This window comes from Protopterus annectens, chromosome 1.part2 (assembly GCF_019279795.1).
Source record: "Protopterus annectens isolate FY-2018-M chromosome 1.part2, PAN1.0, whole genome shotgun sequence".
NCBI classification, from domain to species: domain Eukaryota; kingdom Metazoa; phylum Chordata; order Ceratodontiformes; family Protopteridae; genus Protopterus; species Protopterus annectens.
In genome coordinates this window covers 354,292,997-354,315,868 of record NC_056727.1, presented here as the reverse complement: position 1 = coordinate 354,315,868, position 22,872 = coordinate 354,292,997, and the positions used below count along the sequence as shown (strand labels likewise).

At 41.2% G+C, this 22,872-nt stretch overlaps 1 protein-coding gene across 2 annotated transcripts in view; it reads left to right on the top strand.

Moving 5' to 3' along the window:
* LOC122789123 (GDNF-inducible zinc finger protein 1-like) overlaps positions 1-22,872 on the top strand; it is a 399,580-nt gene that overhangs the window by 106,917 nt on the left and 269,791 nt on the right. The gene's annotated exons all lie outside the window — the stretch shown is intronic.

Genomic DNA, 22,872 nt, shown 5'->3' with positions numbered 1-22,872 from the left:
TGCTCTTCATGCAAAGAACTGGGAACTCATTACCCAGGACAAATGGGTTTTAAATAGTGTCCCAGGGATACATATTTCACTTCCACACGTTGCCAACACCAAGCGGGTGGCCAGACCTACCCCCAAATCAGTGGGCAGAGGCCCAAAACCAAGTACTTTCTCTCTTAAGCATGGGGGCTATTCAACTTGTACCAGAAGAGGAAAAGGGACAAGGTTTCTACTCGAGATTTTTCCTGGTACCCAGAAAAAACAATTCATGGCATCCTGTCCTGGACCTGTCTACTCTAAACACCTTTTTGGAGATTCCATAATTCAAGATGGTGACTCTTCAACAATTACTTCCTATGCTAGGCAAAGATGCGTGGTTGGCAACACTAGATTTAAAAGAAGCATACCTGCACATCCCAATCAGGGAATCTTGCAGAAGATACCTACGCTTCAAAGCAGGCTTCACGCACTGTCAGTTCTCTGCTCTGCTTTTTGGCTTATCCACTGTGCCCAGGGTATTCACAAAGTGCCTAGCTCCAGTTATTGCATTTTGCAGGCAAAGAAATATTCAAATATACCCATACCTGGACGATTGTCTAATTCAGGCAGAAAGCCAGGACATACTTTTGAATCATCTGGCCTTTGTACAAAGGGTTCTAACTTGTCTGGGATACACCATAAATGAAAAGAAATTACACCTCGTACTCTGTCAACAAATTATATTCCTGAGAGCAAGCTTGAATACAACTTCCCAGATGGCCTACCTCACGCCAGAGAAATAAATTCATTTGACAACCTACATCAAACAAGTGGCCACAAAGACCCTGCTATCTGCAAGACAAATACTGCAAGCCTTGGGGTTCATGGCCTCCTGCAGTCTTCTAATTCCATATGCAAGACTGCATATGAGGAAACTACAGTGGTTTCTAAAAAGCCTATGGTGTCGACATTCTCAGGATCTAGAAGCAATGATTCCTGTCATATCTTGCCTACGCCTAGAGTTCCTTTGGTGGGCAGAAGCCTGCCACCAAAACAAGGGACTACCTTTCACACCATCCCCTGCAGCCCAAACCCTAACAACAGATGCATCAGACTATGCATGGGGGGCTCACCTGGCAGGGAAGTGCATTCAGGGCAAATGGAACCCAAGTAAAATGCACCTGCATATCAATCAAAAAGAAATGTTAGCTGTACAGAATGCTCTGACAGCCTTCAAGGACCACATCCTTCCAGGACAACTAATGGTAAAGACGGACAACACCACTGTTATGTGGTACATAAACAAGCAGAGGGGTACACATTCTTACCCCCTCTGCAGACTAGCCATGGCATTGTGGAACACAGCCTTGAGCTACCAAGTGCACCTACAAGCTCAATTCCTGCCAGGAAAGTTAAATACACTGGCGGACGGTCTAAGCAGAAACCTCATGGACCCACATGAGTGGCAACTGGAACCAAGGATTTTCAACATGTTGACAAGCAAATGGGGAACCCAGATATAGATCTGTTTGCCTCTCCCCAGAAATACCAATTGGACACATTTTGCACAAGGACTCCCCCACAAACAAGCCTGGAAAGTGGATGCTCTGTCCTTCAGCTGGAAAAAAACTATCAGTCTATGCCTCCCCCCCTGCCTTTGCTTTCCAAAGTACTACTAAATCAAACAGGACAAACCATGGATGATTTTGATTGCCCCAGACTGGCTGCGCTAACACTGGTACCCCCTCTTGTGCAGTGTGTCACGGTTATCCCCATGGCACCTGCCTCAGACTCCTTTCCTGTTGTCTTAACAGGAGAACCAGATTCTGCACCCCAGCTTCTAACACTGAACCTTGCAGCCTGGCTAATTACATGATCTCTCCTTTACCATCCCTCAGTAAACCTGTGATGGATATCATTTTAGAGGCAAGGAGGCCTAGCACTAGAAAATCCTATACTGAACAATGGAAAAGATTCTGTGCCTGGAACCAGTCTCAAAGGATGAGCACAGCAGCGCCCAATTTAAGTCAGATTTTACAATACTTAACTGAGATGCTTCACAAGGGCCTGTCTTTTTCCTCCATTAAAATCCACACCTCAGCCATTTCGGCTCGTTATAACCACCCTCTTCTCCTCGTTATAACCACCCTCTTCTCTCATCCACTGCTCATGCAGTTCCTCAGAGGGGCCAAGAATTTTAAGACCACCCAGGAGAGCACCAACCCCAGCTTGGGACCTTAACTTTGTTTTTGAGAAACTCACTCTACCTCCTTTCAAACCAGCTGCTACTGCAGACCTAAAATTTCTTTCTTGGAAAACAGCTTTCCTTTTAGCAATCACTTCAGCTAGAAGGGTATCTGAATTACAGGCCCTTATGGCAGTGGAGCCTTTCATTATCTTTCATGTGGACAGGGTGTCCCTCGGAACCAATCCATCCTTCATGCCCAAGGTGGTATCCATTGTGGCTCTTAATTAGTCCATTCATTTGCCAACCTTCTTTCCCAATCCACAGAACAAAGGGGAACGGATATTGCATTCCTTAGATGTGCACAGACAACTCAGATTCTACTTGGACAGGACTAAACCTCAAAGGAAATCTGAACAAATGCTGGAAGCATTTGCTGCAGGGGCAGAGGGTAAGGCTATTTCAAAGCAAACCATTTCTAAATGGATAGGCCATTGCATTCATTTCTGCTGTAAGCACCGTGGAAAACCTATCCTCCAGGGGATCAGACCTAACTCCACCAGGGCTGCATCTACCTCTACAGCCTTTCTCAGAGGCGTCCCTACCAGGGACATCCTAGAAGCTGCTACCTGGAGTTCTGTACATACTTTCAACAAGCATTACCATTTGCCAATTTTCTCTAAATCCAGAGCTGGCTTTGCCACTGCAGTCTTGCAGGGCCTTATAGCTGGTCCTAATGCTATCTAAATTCCTCCTCCCAACCACAGTTTTGGGAATCTACCCAAATGTAATGACTGCAACAGTGAAACATGAAGTACATAGTACAGTTGTGTACACTTACCATAAATGTAGATATTCGGGTGTATTCACTGTTGCAGTCCTGGTTACCCTCCCTCCAGCCCCCTAACTTCTTTTGGCTATACTTGTACTTTCCTTTACTATGCTGAAAAGCCTTTTTGGTGTATTTGCTTTTTTGTTGGAGGTATATCATTGTACTTTTATATTTAATTGCTCCCCATTAAGGGGCCACCTGACATCTGGGGCAAGAAAAACTGATGTAATGGCGTTGGCTGCATGTTTTATATCCCTGACTTCATGGAAGAAGGGACAGCAACCGATGCAGGACCCAAGACTTTGTTAATCAGGCTGACTGAGGGCTATCTGCAAGCAGATAACCCAAATGTAATGACTGCAACAGTGAATACACTCGAACATCTACATTTATGGTAAGTGTACACAACTGTACTTTTTACCTCTACCTTTGCAGTCTGCACATAAGTCTCCATTCTTCTCTAAGCTCTTGAAAGGACCATGAACTGTCGCCAGTTGAGTCTTCAGCTAAAAGATCCAGTAAGTGTCAGTACAAGTCCATACATTTGGTTCCAGTTTTAAATCCTTTGGTAAAGGACTTTGGTGAATAGATAGAGGCCATCTCCCTTCCAGATGACCTTAAATTCAGAGTTCCTCCAAATTGAGCAGCAGAAGGTGTTTTGCCTAGTAACCCCATCTCACACCTACAGTTAGATTTTAGAAGGCATACTGCTTCATTCCTCAGTCTCCCTAATAGTATCTTTGTAGATGTGCAGTCTCTATAAGATGCCATTGAGATTAAGAAAAAAAGGTCTAGACTGTTTATTTGTCTAGTCTTCACAATTCAATGGTCTTGTGGCCTACAGAGCAAAATTAGTGTATGGGATTGCCACATGCTAACACTCCTAGGCATGTTTAACAGTATTATTTGAGGATACCAGAATGACTTTCCTTGTCTCTCCATTTGAGGGACGACTTCTGTTCAGATTTGATGTGACAGAAAATCTTAAGAATATGAAGTTGTAAAAACAAAACCTGTCTGATGTGAGCCCCAGGCTTCCTCCTAGTAAGGAAAGGGCACTGGGGTGGATTCAGTGATTTGTAAAGTTATCCCCAGTGAAACAGCTGTTTCACAGCATAAACTACTGGTTGTCACAACCACCTGTCTGTAAGCAGTAGTCAGAGAAGGCTGTAAGGTCAACAGAGACTAGGCTGAAGACCTGGAAGTTCACTGGAGAGAAAGCACAAGATTTTAAGGAATTACTCCGAGCTATATCATCTCAGGAAGAAGATGAAATATGTGGAGTTAAAGAAGAGTGGCACTGCCTCCAAACAGCATGTGCGAGGACTGCAGAACAGATGTAAGGTCAAGCTGGGCTATGAAGTAAGGTACATAAGGAAATATAGTGGTGGAATGCAGAAGGCCATGAAGTCATCAAAGAAGGAGTGCAGGAAAAAATGTGAGCGAGAAAAGACTGACCAAGCTAAGAAAAAGTGCTGGTTGGCTAACAGGCTAAGAAAGGAGTTGCAATAGCAAAGAACAAGGCATCAGAGACACTCTACCAGCATCTAAAAAATAACTGAGTAGATAGCACAAAGAAACTGTCAGGTTGCAAGGCAAAGAAAGAAGATATTCAGACACCCTTCGTAATGGATGCCACCAATAATCTGCTCACCAGTCCACAAGAAATCAAAGGCAGATGAAAGCTTCCAGCAGGTTCTGAATGAAGTAAAACCCGCAATCTGTGATAAAAGAAGAGGGAGAGTCCACCCTTGAGGAAGTAAGAATAGCACTAATGAAAATGAAGTAAGGGAAAGCAGCAGACTTAGGTCAGGTTACAGCAGATCAATATGTTGGGTGAGATAGGGGAGAAATGGCTCCTGAAGGTACTCATAGCAGTATGGAGAGAAAGGCATATCCCAGATGACTGGAGAATAAGCATACAGGTGCCACTGTTCACGAAAAAGAGAGACATTCATAACTGTGGACAGAGGTATCAAACTTGTCACACTGTGTGAAAGTTCTGAAGATGGTAATTGATAAATGACTACACAGTGCAGTATACATTAAGATGGGAAGTGAGCAATATGGATTTAGATAAGGATGCAGGGAACAGGGTGATGTTTGCAGTGAGACACATAGTTGAGAAGAAGCAAGAGATAAAATAATTTAACTGGGCATTCCTAGACTTGGAGAAAGCATATGACAAGGTTCCAGGAAAGCTGATTAGGCAGTCCTGCAGTGATTCTGAGACCCAGAAATATTGGTAAAATATTTGCAGGCTATGTACAAGGACCCAATGACTCAAGTACGAACTGTGTTCAGTTTCACAGAGGGGTTCCTAGTGGGAGTGGATGTGCATCAGGGTTAATATCTTAGCCCATTGCTTTTTATACTGGTGATAGACTACATAAGCAAACAGGATGATGGGAACAGATCAACAAAGTTGCTGTATGCAGATGATGTGACATTAGAGGCAAATTCTCAGCAATAACTTAAAATGGGAATGGAATGCAAAACTGAAGGCACATGGGATGAAACTGTGTACAGATAAGACAGTTATAATGTCAGCAAATGGGAGAAATCAGAAGAAGCTAAGATTTGAGAAAGAATGGAAAATAGTGGAACAGGTTAACATCTTCAGGTATCTGGTAGGGGTTGGTTCAGGAGAAGAGATGTATGAATGGGAATATCAAAGCTAAAGTCAGTGGTGCTGCAGCCAGCTAGCACAGTGTGTCAGTGGTAGTGTATAACAGAAAAATGCCAAAGAAGCTGAAAAATGCTGTGTACAATACAGTAGTGCGACCAGTACTACAGTATGGTACAGAAACTTGGATAGTGAAGGCAGAGCAGTTGAGGAAGCTAGAGATGTTGGAGATGAAGTGTCTGAGATGCATGGTAGGATGCATACTGTGTAACAGAAGAAATGAAAACATTTGAGCAGAAGCCGACAAGGCTACAATTGCACAAAAGATCAAAGAGAACACATTATAGGCATGTGCAGAAAAGCAAAAGATAGTCTGGTGAAGAAGATTTAGAATTGATTGAAAGAAGACAAGAGAAAGTGAGAACATCCAACAAAGAGGTGGATAGCTTATGTGATAGGAGGCCTGCAACAGTCCAGCATAATTGTCAAAAAAGGTAGGAGACTGGCATTGAATCGAGAGCGATGGTGACAGTCGACACAACACTCCAATCCAAAGTAGAAAAAAGGGGAAGGAGGAGTTTGATAGTGATGATGGTTGGTGTTAGCCTCATCTTTCACACTGTACCTTCCCTGGCACACTAAAGAACCAATGCCATATGTGTTTCCAGCATGGCCTACAGCAACAGAAAAATGTTGGAAATGGGCATCTTCCCCAGTCTGGTTCCCTTCCATGATATGGGACCAGAGACAGGGATGCTAGTTGATCTCCAGGAGGCAGTAATCAGTGTTGGGATAGATTATAGTAGTCCTGACTATCTCCAAGGAGGTTCTCCCTTCATATCCAAGCCTGGGAAAAATGCATAAGGGAGATCAGACACACAGACAGACACACACAGACACACACACACAGACACAGACACACAGGCACACAGACAGACACACCCCTTAAAAAAAGTTAATTGTTGCATTTGTTGGACTTCTGTCTGGCAAATGGCTTGTCTTTGGGCAACACATGATTCAATAATAGAGGCAGCCACAAGATCACATACAAGAGTGGCCAACTTGCAACTCTGGAAGACTTCCTCCTAGTAAGGAAAGAGCACTGGGGTAGAATTGTAAGGTCATCCCCAGTGAATCAGTCGGCCCCTAGCATAAATCAGTGATTGCCACAATCAGCTGCAAGCAGTGATTAGAGAAGGTACTAAGGTCAATGAGAGATTAAGCTGAAGACTTGGAAGTTGACTGGAGAGAAGGGGCAAGAGTGCATATGTAAAGACTATAGAACTTATATGTGGTTGAGCCAAGTATAGAAATAAGATACATAAGGAAACTTGATTGAGTTTTGTGTATAAGAACAGGTCCAACCTGAAGAAGTTGTGTTATCCTAAGAAAGGTAGGAAGGAGAATGTTTATGATACCTTTGGTACAGTTCCTTGCTCTAGTTGTAATTTTTGCCACTTTATAAATTCCAGTGGTAATTTTGTGCACCCCTTAAATGGCATGAGTTATGAGTTCCATGTCTCTGCAACTTGCCAGTTTGAGCATGTGGTTTACCGTGCTACTTGTGTAGCATGTGATGGATTCTATGTGGGCAAGACAGATAGAAAACTCAGAAACAAGATACATGAACACATATATCAAATTAAAATTGTCTACAGTTAATGCACTACCTAAACATATTTTGGAGAGAGGCGACACACATATGTTCACCTTCAGAGTCATTGAGATGTTATTCACAGGTCCTAAAGGTGGTGACACTAGGAACTGTACTGAAACACAGGAGGCCAAATGGATAATTCGGTTTAGGGCAGACTTTTATCCAGGTCTCAATGATAAGGTAACCCTGAAACCATTTTCTAAATCTAGAAGGCTTAGATAGAACCAATTGTTCACCAGTTGGTGAAGACTATTATATATTGTGTCTAATAGGCACATTATATTTGTGTCCCTATGAAATGAGAGTATTTATTAGTTTGAGCATATATTGTCATCGGCATTTATGTATTTGCATATTAAAAAATGTATATTTTTTATATATTTTCTTACATGTATCTTTTTATATATATGTTTTACATTTTTATGTTTATTTTTGATATGGTGATGTAATTAATGTTTTTAGAACAAGATATTTGATAAGACTATGATCTTGTTACTTTAAGAAAATGTTTGAATTCAGGTTTTTGGCGCCTTTTTGTGCTATATAAGGAGTTATCAGTGATGCATTATGGTCTGATGAAGCCCTGTTGGGTAAAAGCGCTTACCGGAGTTATCAGTTTGTTTCAATAGAAGACTTGTACTGGATGGAATTGCTGCCTTTGGATGTGTTTTAAAACTTACCAGCTGTATTTCACTGTGATACCCAATTTTTGCTGTTTTGCTACTAAGAAGGAATGCTGGTTGTCTAAAAAAAAAAAACAAAAAAAAAAAAAAAGAGCAGTTTCATTTGTAAAGACGGTACAAAGAAACTGTCAGGTTGCAAGGCAGAAACAGAAAGAACAGGCACACTTCATAAGGGATGCCAGCAACAAACTGCTCACCAGTCCACAGGACATCTAAGGCAGATAAAATAAGTACTTTCAGCAGTTTATGAATGAAGAAAATCTCATAGAAGATGTACTGTCCCAGATACAGCTTTCAACAAAGAGAAGAGGAGGTAGTCATCATAGAAAGAACAGCACTAAAGAAATTTAAGTCAGGAAAAGTCTGGGCTCATGAAGTCACAGCAGATGTGATTGAGATGTTGGGCGAGTAAAGGGAGAAATGGTGCCATGGGATAATTATAGCAGTAGGGAGAGAGATGTATATCCCAGATGACTGGAAGATCAGCATTCTTGTACCAGTGTACAAGAACAAAGGGGGCATTCACTACTGTGGGCAGTAAAGAGCTATCAAATTCCTGTTATAATCTATGAAAGTTCTGAAGGGAATGATTGATGAACAAATACTCAAAGAAGTATAAAGTAAGATAGGACATGAGAAGTTTGGATTCACATCAGGATGCAGCACAACCATCCTAATGTTTGCATTGAGGCAGGTAGTTGAAAAGAAGCTAGTGATAGGGAGAGAGGCCAACTGGACATTTTTAGACTTGGAGAAAGCATATGACAAGGTCCCAAGAAAGCTGATTTGGGCAGTCCTCTGATGGTTTGAAGTCCCAAAAGTATTGTTGGAATTAGTTCAGGCTATGTTCAAGGACTCAGTAACACAAATGTTTGGGCTCACAGATGGGTTCCCAGTGGAGGTGGGTGTTCATTAGGTTTCCACTACTGTTCATATTGGTTTTGAACTACATTAGCAAATGGGTATGAGGTGATGGATCAACAAAGCTGCTGTATGCAGTTGATGTGGCATTATAGGTAGACTCTGAACAAGAATGTCAGCAAATGGTTGGGGGTGGAAAGCAAAACTAAAGAAAATAGGATGAAACTGTGTACACATAAATCAGTTATAATGGCAGCAAGTGGGAGAAATCAGAAGAAACTGAGAGTCAAAATTGAAAGGAAAATAGTAGAACTGGTTAACAACTTCAAGTATCCGGGAGGGGTGGCTGAGGAGTAGGGAATTCTGAATGAGGAGGTTAAAGCTAGAATCAGAAGGGCTGTAACCAGCTGGCACAGTGTGTCAGGGGTACTATGTGACAGAAGAATGCCTAGGTGTACGAAACAATGGTGTGACCAGTACTACTGTATGATACAGAAACATGGGCAGTAAAAGCAGAGCAGTTGAGGAAGATAGAGGTTATAGATAAACCTGAGACAGGTGAAAGGATGCATACTGTGGGACAGGCAAAGAAATAATAACATCAGAACAGAAGCCCAAGTAGTTCCAGTTGCAGAGGAATTCAAAGACAATAGGTTACTGTAATTTAGGTACATGTGTAGGAAAACGGAAGACAGTCTGGTGAAAAAGATTTGAGACCAACAAGAAGAATGCAATAGGAAACAAAAGGCATTCAGCAAAACAATGGATGAATTGTGTGAGAGATGACCTACAGAAGTCAGGAATGCCAGTTGAATAAAGTAGGAGAGTGGCATTGAACTGAAAGAGAAAGTTGGCAGCAGTTGATGGATATCAAGATGCTATGTAAAGAAATGGGTAAAGAGGGATAGGTGATGGTGATACATTTACTTGACATTCCACCCTGTCTGAAATTACTGCTAAGGAAGGAGATGCAAGCCAGCCAAGATATCACAGCAGACCTGAAGCAAGTAAGATACAATTCCAGATTATTTTTGTTGCCTAAGAAAATGTAGTCATTGGTCTCATTTTGGATCTTAGTGGTTGAAATACATTCATTTCAAAAGAAGCATTTCACAGTCTTGGTGCAGTTCATCTTTCCATGTGTATCCTAAGGAGAGTGAATGTACTTTTTGGACTGCCACGGAGTAAAAGAAGCTTTTGTGCTTTTAGGTTAGAACCAGTCTCTGCCAGTTCCAGACTTTTTCATTTGGCCTCACTTCAGCTCTCGAATGTTTATCAGGTGCACATGAGTGGCTGTAAGCTGTCTTAGACTGCAGGGATTCAACATATTCCCTTACCTTGATGAACAGTATCTTGCTGCATTGATGCAGGGCATTTTAGTTTACCAGATGAAGTATTTGATTCAGTTTTTCTTGTCCTTCAGTTTGACCATGTAACTTGCAAAGTCTTTTTTTTTACTTGTTTCAAGTGTTCATTTTCTAAGGATGCTGTCTAGATACAACAATTTATTGGGCATTTTTGTTCCAAGACAGAATCCTTTCCCAAATATGTTTTCCTCAAACAGTTTGTGCCCAACTTGTTTCAAGGCTGTAGCGTTCATGGCAAAATTAGTCTTCACGGTGTCAATTAAACCAGATTTCACACAAGTCTGCAAGTGGAACTTTCATGTTTTTGTGATCTCCGCATTTAGACACACTTTCTTCCTCTGTGCATTTCCAAAGAATGTAATTTTCATCTCGCCTGGACTCTTCAAACCTTCCAATTTGCAATCCTTTACAGCTATGCACAGCTGTAGACTGCTCTGACAACTACCTTGTAAGGGACCTGGGTGCCTCAGAATTTTTGCTTGCAACTCAATATACAAATAAGAGCAGCGCGCTTCTCTGTTTATAGCATATCTGAACTTTGTTTAAAGTGGTGTTCCCTCAGTTCATTCAGACAATAGAGCTATAGCCTGTCGCATCAGGAGTTAAGAGGTGAAGATGTTTTTTTTCCTGCTTGCTGGGATACAGTGAGGGTGTGTCAGTGAACAAGATAATTTCTGTACTGTTTGATGGTGAACATTCTGTAAGAGTCTAACTACCAGACAGATTTTGTAACTTTCTCGTAATACCCTATGAGTAGTCACTCACTCAGTGTAACCAAAAAGATATTTCATCTCCATGGCACCCTAGTGTGTGACCTGTTTGCCAGTTTGACCAACAAATGTTCCCACCTCTGAGTGGACAGGTGAGAGATGTGCTAACTTAGTGTGCCAGAATGGCGTCATTTAGCTTTGTCCCATATCCCTGTATGACTAGGTTTATCTATAAAGTCAGACTGTTCAGAGTCATGTTTTGAACAAGACTCATCCAGACTTCCACTCTCTAACGTTCCACCACTTTGCTTCTCCAGTTCCAGTAATTGCTGAGTAGCTGGTCCTTGGTTTATCCCATCAACTAGGTGTCCATCTGCCTAAAAGATGGAGTTTTTTTTCTGTTTTTCTCTCATTTAAGCAACCAATACAGGTGTGGACCTCTGTACTCTTCCTGTATTGTTAATTCTTTCTTATGTATGTAAAATCTTTAACTCTGGTCTTTCTTATTCTTTTCTCAGGATTCCTTGAGCAGCTCTCTGTAAATTCTCTTCTCACATGTGTACGTTCCCTGTTCTTTGAACTATCTTCCAGCTCAGACTTCCCATCAGTAATGTTATCCCTCCCTGGAATATTTACTTCGTGCTCAAGAAGCTTACCTTTATGGGACTTCAGAATGGCTGCACACTGATCAACAGCTTAATTTCAGCTCTCCGTATGAAAAAAAAAACTGAGAAATAACAGATAGTAATTCTGCCAACTTGAGTAAAATTCAGTTACTGGCTAATAAATACACTGCATGGATTCCAGCAAAGAAGAAATGTATAATACCAAAAGAACATCAATTAGAAAAAGCTGAAGAGAAAACAATGACTGGGAAGAATTCTGCTGTTCAGCAAAAATCAGGTTGAACTCTGACTTTGGAACACGCGATGGTTTCCATTAGTTTTGAGAAAAAAATCAAATGTACTCAGAGCTGATTAAAATAAACAGAAAACTGCAGGAGTATATAAATTCAAATAACAAAAGGCTGAGAAATAGAAGAAGCTTTAGCCAGCTATTCATACAAGTAATAAAACTGCAAAACTCAGAGGTTGACATGCAGAAAAGGTTGGCCGAGTGTGAGACTTCTCAAGAAGAGCTGTTTCAAAAATGGTAGAGTTAGAAGACAAAGAATGCAGAAAAAAACTGAGATTTTCTGCTGCACCAGAGAGCCTGTAAGGAAAAGACTTTATTAATTTTATAAAAAAAAAAACAAATAAGCAACAGGACTGTTATTCCACAGCAGGATTTGTTAATTGAAAGGGCACTTTGAGTGTATACTCCAAATTTGGCCAAGAGAAAGCAGCAAAGACTAGGATTGGTAAAAATGCAATCTTACCATCAGGAAGAGTGGATTCTGACAAAAATGTGGCAGAAGGGCAAAGTATCAGAGACAGAATGTTTGTGGTAAATGTTTATTCACTGTATACCACGCAGAAGAGAAGCAATTTTATCCCAGAAATCGGGGAATGTCAAGATGCAGGTGTGGGATTCAAGCTGCTATATCGAGCTGTCTTTTGAGTATATTTTTTTTCTAGAGGATCAGAGACAGATGCAGAACAGGCTAATGGGAAATATGAAAGTTTATCCAACAGAAAGTGAGCTGTCAAATAGAAGGGAACTGTGCTCCTCATTATTCTGAAAATAACGCTCATAGAGAGACTTTGCCAATAAGACCTTTTCCAGTGTTCCAAAGGAATATGCTTAAGAGGCAGAAAAAAATTACAAGAGTTGACTAGAAAAATCTGGAGTGTCTTGGACTTGAACCAAAATATGGTGTTTGGGAGATGGAGATGAACGGGAAGAAGACTAGCAACCCTGAAGCTGGTGAATAGATGTGAAATTATAAAGCATCAATCAAATTTGTGAAATATGGCTTTACAAGAAAAAGTATCAGAGAAAGGCTGGACCTTTGTTGACTTTTTTAAACTTGTAGGTGGATTGTAATGCTTGTACCTCATTTTGTCATTAATGTTTAGAAGGGCACAGAAGGAGTAAAAAGGTAACCCAAGTAAAATAATGTTTGTTCTTAATGGTGTTTGCATAAAACATTTCACGATATAAACTACATGTTATATATTAAAGCAGCTTTGAGTAATATGTAGTCAGGAGCATCTTAAATGTGGATACAAGTCTTTTCAGTGATTGTTGCATGTGAAAAAGATATTAAAGTAAATATTTTTTCAGTTTTAAGAAATATAGGCAGCACAATGTAAAAAGAGAAGAAAGACTAGACAAAGTTAATATACAGTAATCTTGAACAGTTGGGATCTTGTGTAAAAGTGCACACACTTTCATATTGTATGTACAGTGGAGATGTTTTTTCTTATTTTTTGCATAGGTGAATGTCTGGATTAATACCCTTAACGTAATATAAAAGCAAGTGTTTGCTGTAAGCAAGTACACTTGAAACATAAGACAAAATGATGCATACCAAAAGGAGTGCTAAGCTGCTTCTGTATGGAATTATATTAACTTGATGTCCTTCAAGGATGCATCTGCAGTCCTTACAAATGGGTTGTCCTGTCGTCAGGCAGCCCATCGGTCGGCCGGATTCCAAAGTCTGGGTCTGGCCTCGGCTGGTGTCGCACTTCACCCGACGTCACAGCTGCAGTTTTTCGGGTATAAAGGCATCAGCCGACGCCATTTTCCTCAGTCTTTCTTGCCGCGTGGCGCCCGAAGCAGAAGCTGTTCGCAAGTGCCGGTCGGTCAGAACCAGAGATTACTACTACCGAATACTACTTCAAAGACTTCTAAAAAGCTAAGTACCCCGTTGGGGACTCTTTCTTGCCTCAGCCGATGTCAGAAAAAGTCAATAACTGTTTAACTTGTGGGAAACAAATACCTCATAAAGATTTCCACTTTTACTGCTTACCTTGTCTAGGCCCAGACCACGACGTCGCAGCTTGTCTAGCTTGTGCTTCTTTTAACCGGCGGACGCTTAGACGTCGGTCGGAGTTTGCTGAGGAGTTTTTCGGCTCCGATTTTGCTTATATTATGCCGTCGGATCCTCCGACTTCGCAAATATCTAAGAAACGCAAGGAAAAGGACCGACACTCACAGTCCGCGGTTTCGGCCGAAACCGCGGTTAAGCCAACCGCGAGTGTCTCGGTTTCGGCTGAAACCGAGCTAGCGGTTCCTCCTTCAGCCGAAAACTTTCCTTCAGCCGAGGCCTCTTCCAACCTCGTGGAATCGGCTTCTGATATCCCACCTGCTGTTACAGTTTCTCAGGAATTATCAGACACTATTCCCTTGGATATTTCAACCCCTGCACGTGGAGCTGCTAGGCCACCTGCAGCCATGTCCATTAAGGCCTTTGCCAGGGCTAAAGCAGCTAAAACTCCTAAATCTGTGCCTGCCAAGCCCCCCTCTCACAGGCCTAGCTCTAGTTCACAAATGCTTAGTTTAGCAGAGGATCTTATCTCTTTAATCCGAGGATCCCAACCTCAACCAGACAGGGCTTCTCACCCGCCTCCAGAGAAGAGGCCCAGAGCTGAGCCCCCTGAGCCAGTGTCTACAGATGATTCCTCTGATGACTCCAATGATACAGACCCTCCAGAGGCCCCATACTCCCCTTATGAAGACTCTGATGGTGAAGAGTCCATTCCTTCTGCCTCTCCGCCTGAGGAATTTTCCTTTGGGGAAACCCTGCATGCTATGAGGGAACAATTTCAGTGGCAGGGCCAGGATTTTTCAGATTCCAGAAAAAGGCTTAGAACTTTTCTGCACTTACCTCAACATAGGCCTTTAGCCATTCCTCCAGTTCTTTCTGTTGTAGATGATGCATTTAATGATGCCTGCTCTGCTCCTGATTCTCTGCCTCCGGCCCCTGTTAAGCCCGATAGATTCTACAGGGTCCCGGACACACATTACCACCTGTATAAGGCTCCCCTTGCAGATCCAGAGACTATCTCCCAAGGACCTAAGGCTGTAGCAGCCTCCTCTACCAAAACCCCCTCCCTCTGAAAGGGAATCCAGATCCTTAGAGAGATGGGGTAAAAAAGTTTACACTTCTGCTACTCTTTCAGCTAGGGCCTTGAACTGTCAATTTCACATGATGCAGTATCAATAATTTTTGCTAGATCAGTTAACCAAAAAAGTGTCTTCAGATGAAACAGTAGACAAGAAATATGTGCAGGAAATGGTACATAACATTCAACAAGTCAGTAACCATTCCCTAAAATGCGGCTATGATGCACTGGAGGCTTCCTTTAGATCAGCCATGACTGGCACAGTCATCAGAAGGCATGCATGGCTAAAAGAACAGGCATTACCAGACCATATCAAATCAAAACTACTGGATGCTCCTATGGATAAGATCAATTTGTTTGGCTCTCCAGCACAACAAGTACTGAACAAGATGGAAGAGAAGGCAAAATCTTTCCAAACAGTAAAAGATTTCTTACAGGTCCAACCTCCGAGGTTTAGCAGGAATTGGCCCTCCAAGAATTGGTCCTTTCCAGACTCCTCCAGAACTCAGAGAGGCAGGAATAGGCGTTTAAGAGGCAGAAGCCAATCCAGGGGTGCTTACAGAGGACGTCAGTGGCAGGGCAACAACCAGCGAGGCACAGCCACAGACACAGCCACCACCACAACTACTGGTCAATCACAGTGACTTGGCTCTGGCACCGCCTACCAGGGAACAACTGCAAGCACCCTTAGGCGGGAAGCTAGCCTTATTTACAACAAACTGGCATTACATCACAAGAGACAACTGGATTTTACAGATAATAGACCAAGGTTACAGGTTTCACTTCCATACTCTACCAGGGAAGAGAGGAATGCCAAACCTACCTCCAAATCAAAAGACGGAAGCACAAAAACAGATATCCCAATTATTAAGGATGAGAGCTGTAGAAAAGGTACCATCTATGGAGCAGGGCAAGGGATTTTACTCCAGACTCTTCCTAGTACCAAGAAAAGAAGGCAAATGGAGACCTATTCTCGACTTGTCCGCTTTAAACACATTCCTCATCGTTCCAAAATTCAAAATGCTGACCCTACAGCAGCTTCTTCCCATGCTGGGCAAGGAGTCTTGATTGGTGACTCTAGATCTCAAGGAGGCATACCTGCACGTCCCCATACGACCAAACTGCAGAAGATACCTCAGATTTCTTGCAGGATAAGAGCATTATCAATTCTCAGCATTGCCCTTTGGCTTATCTACTGCGCCCAGAGTGTTCACGAAATGCCTGGCATCAGTAATTGCTCATTGCAGGCTTCAGGGAATCCAAATCTACCCATACCTGGACGACTGCCTGATACAAGCGGACAACAAAAGCAAGCTAGCAGAAGATTTACAAAGGGTCATTTATCTGCTACAAGCCCTGGGATACACAGTCAATATAAAAAAGTCAAGGCTGATACCATCCCAGAGAATAACCTTTTTGGGTGCAGAGTTGGACACATCAAGGCAAATGGCATTCCTGACAGTAGAAAAACAGGAGCAGCTACCTCTCTACTTCTTGGCCATAACAAAACAGAACCATCTGACAGCAAGAAAAGTACTGCAAGCCTTGGGCTTCATGGCATCCTGCAAGCACAGCTTAGAAACCCAGATTCCCATTATTCCATGCCTGAAGCAAGAATTCCTATGGTGGGCTCAGGCTTGTCAATCAAACACAGGATTGCCTTTTCACAGTGCTCAACCAGGACAAACCATCACGACAGACGCCTCAGACCTCGGTTGGGGGGGCACACATGCTGGACAAGTGCATACAAGGCTTATGGTCTCAAAACCAGCTGCACCTACACATAAATCTAAAGGAAATGCTGGCAGTAAAACTGGCAATTCAGGCATTCAGACCATTCCTTCAACAAGGTCCATTGCTGATAAGGACAGACAACACCACAGTCATGTGGTACATCAACAAGCAGGGAGGCACACATTCGTATCCTCTTTGCCGGATGGCACTGGATCTCTGGAATGTGGCCCTGAGCTACAACATTCAGTTAAAAGCAATATTTGTACCAGGAAAAGAAAACATCCTAGCAGACATTTTAAGCAGGACTACCACGGATGCCCACGAATGGATGCTGCATCCGGACATCTTCAAGACAATTACAAGAAAATGGGGACTCCCAGAAATAGACTTATTTGCATCCCCACGCAATCACCAACTAAAGAAATTCTGCACAAGGACGTACCACCCACTTGCTTGGAAGGTGGACTCCCTATCCTTCAGTTGGAAAAACCTGACAGCATATGCATTCCCACCACTTCCTTTGATGCACCAAGTGCTATTGAAGATCAAAGAGGACCGTCAAGGATCATTCTGATAGCTCCAGACTGGCCAAGGCAACATTGGTACCCATTACTGAGGAGCATGTCTCGGGAACAAATATGGCCACTACCCTGGTTCCCTTGCTGTTAACACAGAACAATTACAACAATCTGCATCCAAACCTGCAAACTCTGCAGCTGACTGCCTGGAACATTGCATAAGACCAATTAACCCAAATTTATCCCAAAGGGTTAAAGACATTATCCTTGAGGCTCGCAGACCCTCAACAAGAAAAAATTATTCAGCAAAATGGAAAAGATATCTCATTTGGAGTACTGCAAAAGGAGAAGATGTGTCACTGGTAAACATAGTCAACATTCTGGAATACTTGGCAGAGCTCTTCCACACAGGCCTGTCCTATTCCTCCATCAAAATTCATGCATCAGCTATTTCAGCAGAATACGACTTGGATCCTCCTGTCTTCTCACATCCTCTGCTCAGACAGTTTCTGAGAGGAATTAAAAATGTAAAGCCTCCTAGGAAGCCACCATTACCAGCATGGGACTTGAACTTTGTGCTAGAAAAATTGACACTTCCTCCTTTCGAACCAGCAGCAACAGCAGAATTGCAATACTTATCATGGAAGACTGCTTTCCTGCTGGCAATCACTTCAGCAAGAAGGGTATCTGAACTTCAGGTATTAATGGCAGTGCAACCCTTCCTGATCTTCCATCAAGATAGTGTCCATGAGAACAAATCCTTCCTTTATGCCTAAGGTGGTTTCCAGAGTTTCTTTAAATCAGGCTATCCACCTACCTACATTCTTCCCCAACCCACAGAATAGGGGAGAAAGACTGCTGCATACCTTGGATGTACATAGACAATTACGCTACTACCTGGACAGAACCAAGGGCAATAGAAAAACTGACCAGCTACTGGTAGCATATGCAACAGGAAGGGAAGGAAAAGCAATTTCAAAACAGACAATCTCCAAGTGGATAGGAAATTGCATTGGATTTTGTTACTCCTACCATGGAAAGAAAACTCCAGAGAACATCAGGCCTCACTCTACAAGGGCTACAGCCACTACCACAGCCTTCTTACGAGGAGTGGCTACCAAGGACATTTTAGAGGCTGCTACTTGGAGCTCCGTGCATACATTTGCCAAGCATTATAATTTACCTTTATACTCTAGATCCCGAGCAGGTTTTGCCACTGCTGTTTTGCAAGGGATCCTAACTACACCATAACTTTATTTTTCCACCTCCCCCAGTTTGGCTATGGTATTCTACCCATTTGTAAGGACTGCAGATGCATCCTTGAAGGACATAGTACAGTTTTGTACCTACCATAAATGTAGATGTCCGATAGGAATGCATCTGCAGTCAGGATTACCCACCCGCCTTCCCCTCTGTGGTGCTCCTAGGGTATTTGCCCTTCTTATATCTAGCTGGGGGAATCTATTATGGTGTATTTGTTTGTATATATGTACATACATGCTTATTTTTGTTTTTGCTCTCTACTATTTGGAATCATTGGCATTTATCCATATTTAGCCTTCCAAGAGGGCACCTGGCATCTGGGGCAAGAAACACTGAGGAAAATGGCGTCGGCTGATGCCTTTATACCCGAAAAACTGCAGCTGTGACGTCGGGTGAAGTGCGACACCAGCCGAGGCCAGACCCAGACTTTGGAATCCGGCCGACCGAAGGGCTGCCTGACGACAGGACAACCCATTTGTAAGGACTGCAGATGCATTCCTATCGGACATCTACATTTATGGTAGGTACAAAACTGTACTTTTTTTTGCTTTTAGCAAATGTTCAGTGGGTTAAGAAGTCTGCAGCTGAAGGCAGATGTACATTCTGCTATGTTTCCACTGAAAAGCTGTCTGCAGGTGCAGGCAATTTATTTTGAATTCTGACCATTGTTTGCATAGAGAAGTGCAACATTTAAAGTTACAAGGGTAAAAGCACTTCAGTAAAATAGTTTGAAATTATTGGAAGTGAGTAAGAGATAGCAACTTCCCTAGCAGACTTAATACATGAATGCATTTAATGGAACAGTGTATAATTTAGTTTTATTTGAAGATAGCCAGTGCACTTTTTCTTATGTTAAATGTTTTCTGATGCAAGCTGTTTTCCACATCTGGGAGAGGAACAGAGATAAGAAAAGATAAGAAAAAAGCAAACCACAATTGGTATAAATGGAAGTACAGGCTGTAACATGTGCTTTAGCGTGGGTTACCTTAATTTTAGGTTAGGTAATGCCTGTGCATTCAGCTATTGATTTGGGGCAGTAATTCATATCAGGAGGGTTGAACTTCATTTTTCTGAAGATGTGCCTGGTTAAGTGTTTGTTCTATGTTAATGGGTTATGGGTGTGTTCTGAAAATGTATTTATTTTTTGTATGAAGGGTTTTATTAAAACAAGTCTTAAAAATGTGTCATAGGTTCAAATGGCGATAAGAAACAGCTGTATAAAAGATGAACCTACCAAATATTAGTGTGTGCATATGTAACACAACAGTTGGAAGTACACATTCAAAAGCTGTCATGTATAATAGGTGGGAACAATAACTTCTTATCGTAATGGTTATGCTATCCATATTGTTTTGTAACATAAATGGACTTAAAGGTATAGACAAAAAGGTAAGAGTATTGAATTATACTACAAAATGCCGAGTGCAAATAGCAGTGCTGCAGGATACACACTTGGAAAGAAGTGAGCATGCAAATTTGATAAACAAAGGATCTCACAATGGATATTCAACAGAATACCAAGGACTAATTGCTAGAGGAGCTGAAATGGTGATGGAAAATAAAAATATATAAGAATGGTAGATTTGTAGTAGTAATGAGCTACCGGCAAAGGAAAATGTATTATGCTGGCATCTGTTTATATTCCACCAAAAACTGCTGTTATAGAGCGTAAGACAATTTTGGGAGAAATAATCATCTTTCAGCAGGGAATATTACTTGTAGGTGGGGACTGTAACTTGATTTGCAACCCTGAAGATGTGTCTGGGGGACCTAGAATGAAAAATATAGCAAAAGAGGGTAGATTTCTGAAGATATTTATGAAAGTATTTGGTATGGAGGACGTGAATTCAGTAGTAGGAACTATGAAATAATTTACATATTATTCCTCAAGGTGCAACAATTGGACTTGACTAGATAGAACTTATGTTTCACAGGAGCATGTGTATTTAATTGAAAGCTTTGACACACACAATTATTTCAGATCGTTCACCAATAAAAACTATGATAAAGATGCAGGGGAATGAAGTACAGGTGACACATTGGTGCTTTCCCACCAACCTGTTAAAAAGAGAGGAATTTAAGGAAATGGTAGTAGAATTATTTGAGAGTTATTAGAGAAGATAGAAATTTCTTCAAAAGTTTATAACTAGTGATTGGGATAGAATGAAAATGACATTTATAAATATGGTAGAAATAAAAGGAAAGGAGATATGGTTATTGTGTAATAGGAATTATTTAGATGAGCTGACAAAATTTAAAGTATTGCAGAATGAGGGGAATCTCACAATACAAGAAGAGGCACAACTTAAGAGTGCTAAAGAGAAAATAAAGGAATACCTGGATAATATGCATGAGTTTAGAAAGATTGCTGTTAAGCAGTTGTTTTTTGGTTATCACTCCAAAGCACAAAAACTTTAAGCATAATGGCTTAGGCAGCAGAAAATGGAAAGGGCTGTCATTAAACTTAGGAAGTCTATAACAAGCAAAATAACCAGGGATCCCAAAGAGGTATTGGCGATATTTCAGAAATTTTATGAACATTTGTATAAAGCAGTGACATTTGGAAATCAAGAAAGAGCAGAAATGGAAATAGTTATGGAAGACTTGGGTATGCCAAGGTTTGCGGTAGATGAAGCTCAACAATTAACATTAAAATGGTGATTTATAATCAATCTGCAGGAAGGTCTCCAGGAACAGATGGTATTCCTGTGGAAGTTTGGAAGTGAGGAGGGAAGAAAGTGATAAAGATCTGGAAGGTTTTGTTTAACAGTATTTTGAATGGATGGGAAGCATCAACATCTTGGTAGAAAGCCATAGTGGCTGTAATACCTAAAGACAGTAAAGACCCATGAGACTGAGCTTCATGCAGACCCATTTCAATGTTTAACCATGATTACAAAGTGTTTGTCTATACTAGCTAAAAGAATGGCAAAGGTATTGCCAGAATTGATAGATAACAAATCCCTGTGTTTTTTAATGTGAGGCAAAGATTTGACAACATTTAACAGAACATTGATGATTCAGAAGACAGCAGAATGTATGAAAATACTGTTGTTGGCAGGTCTTGATGCAGACAAAGGACTTGACGGAGTAAGCTGGGATTTTGAATAGGGCTGTGGAAGCATTTGCATTCCTTGATATACTAATAAGGTTAATTAGGAGGATATGAGGAATCATATGAGGAATCGGAGACAAGATTTAGTGTTGGGTTCCTCCTGATAATTTGTGTCTGAACAGGAATCAGGCAGGTGTGTATTATTTCCCTTTTGTTATTTTTTTTCTATTTAGAGCCATTGGCAAAGAAAATAAGGGATGCAGGAATTCAAGGATAACAGTTGCTATGATTATCGGAAAAGTTGGCTTTATTTGCAGATGATGTTGTTTTGTACTGGATAAATCCAGAAAATGACATTTTAGTGTTGTTCAACATTTTGAGACAGTTTCACGTCTTTAAAGGATATAACATTATTGAAGATGAAACAAAGGCTATAGGTGTAAATTATGTACCCACACATGAATTTATTCAGCAATACTCAGATTTATGGGGACATAAGATGCAGTATTTAGAAGTATGGATTAAAAAGGCTTCTGTTATGCCAGCTAAGGATATGTGGGAAGAGACTATAAAAAAATGTATATATACGAAACGGAGAAACTGCAAGCTCTTGACTATGCATAAGGATAGTAAGATACAAGCAGTCCCTTTTGTTTGATCAGCAAGAGGAGAAGTTGTGGACAATAACAAGTTGAAGGAATTTATCTGGGAGGGGAAGAGGGCAAGGATTAAGTGGGATAACGTGATCATATCAGTTGAACAGAGTGGTTTAGGATTACCTGATTTTGAACGGATATTTTAGTGGTTATCAAAGGTGACCACCTTCTGACAGACCTATCATTATGGGAAGTACAGCACTTTGATTTATGTAAGATATTTCTTCCCTTGTATCTATAGCCATCTGGTTTGTGTTTCTACTTATTGTGAAGTCTACACATTTTTTTTCTGAGTGAATGTTTGCTTTATCTTTCGGCTAGGTGATTGTTTACTGATAACTTGTTACATTCTCAGTTTTCTGATGTAGTTAAGGAATATAGTATTGCTTTCAACCACTGACATCAAGCTAAGTTTGCAGCTTCACCTGGCAAATTTGAAATGATAAATAAGTAGTTTCTGTACTTAATCTAGATTTGTTTTATAAGGCTAGGGTACTTTTTGAAAGCTAAGTAGAACTTATATATTTTGATGTACATTTTATTATTTTTTATTCCACAAAAAAGATTTTCTGATTATGGCCAGGATTAAAACAATGTAACCTGACCTTCCTGTGAAAAATAAATATCACACTTGTAGAGTGTGACCTGAAAGGAACTAAGTATGCATAAGTAGCAACTTAACATGTCCTTCACAGGTCTAGTGCTGCAAAAAGTAAGCCATTCACCTGCAAAGTCTGCAGGCATTACA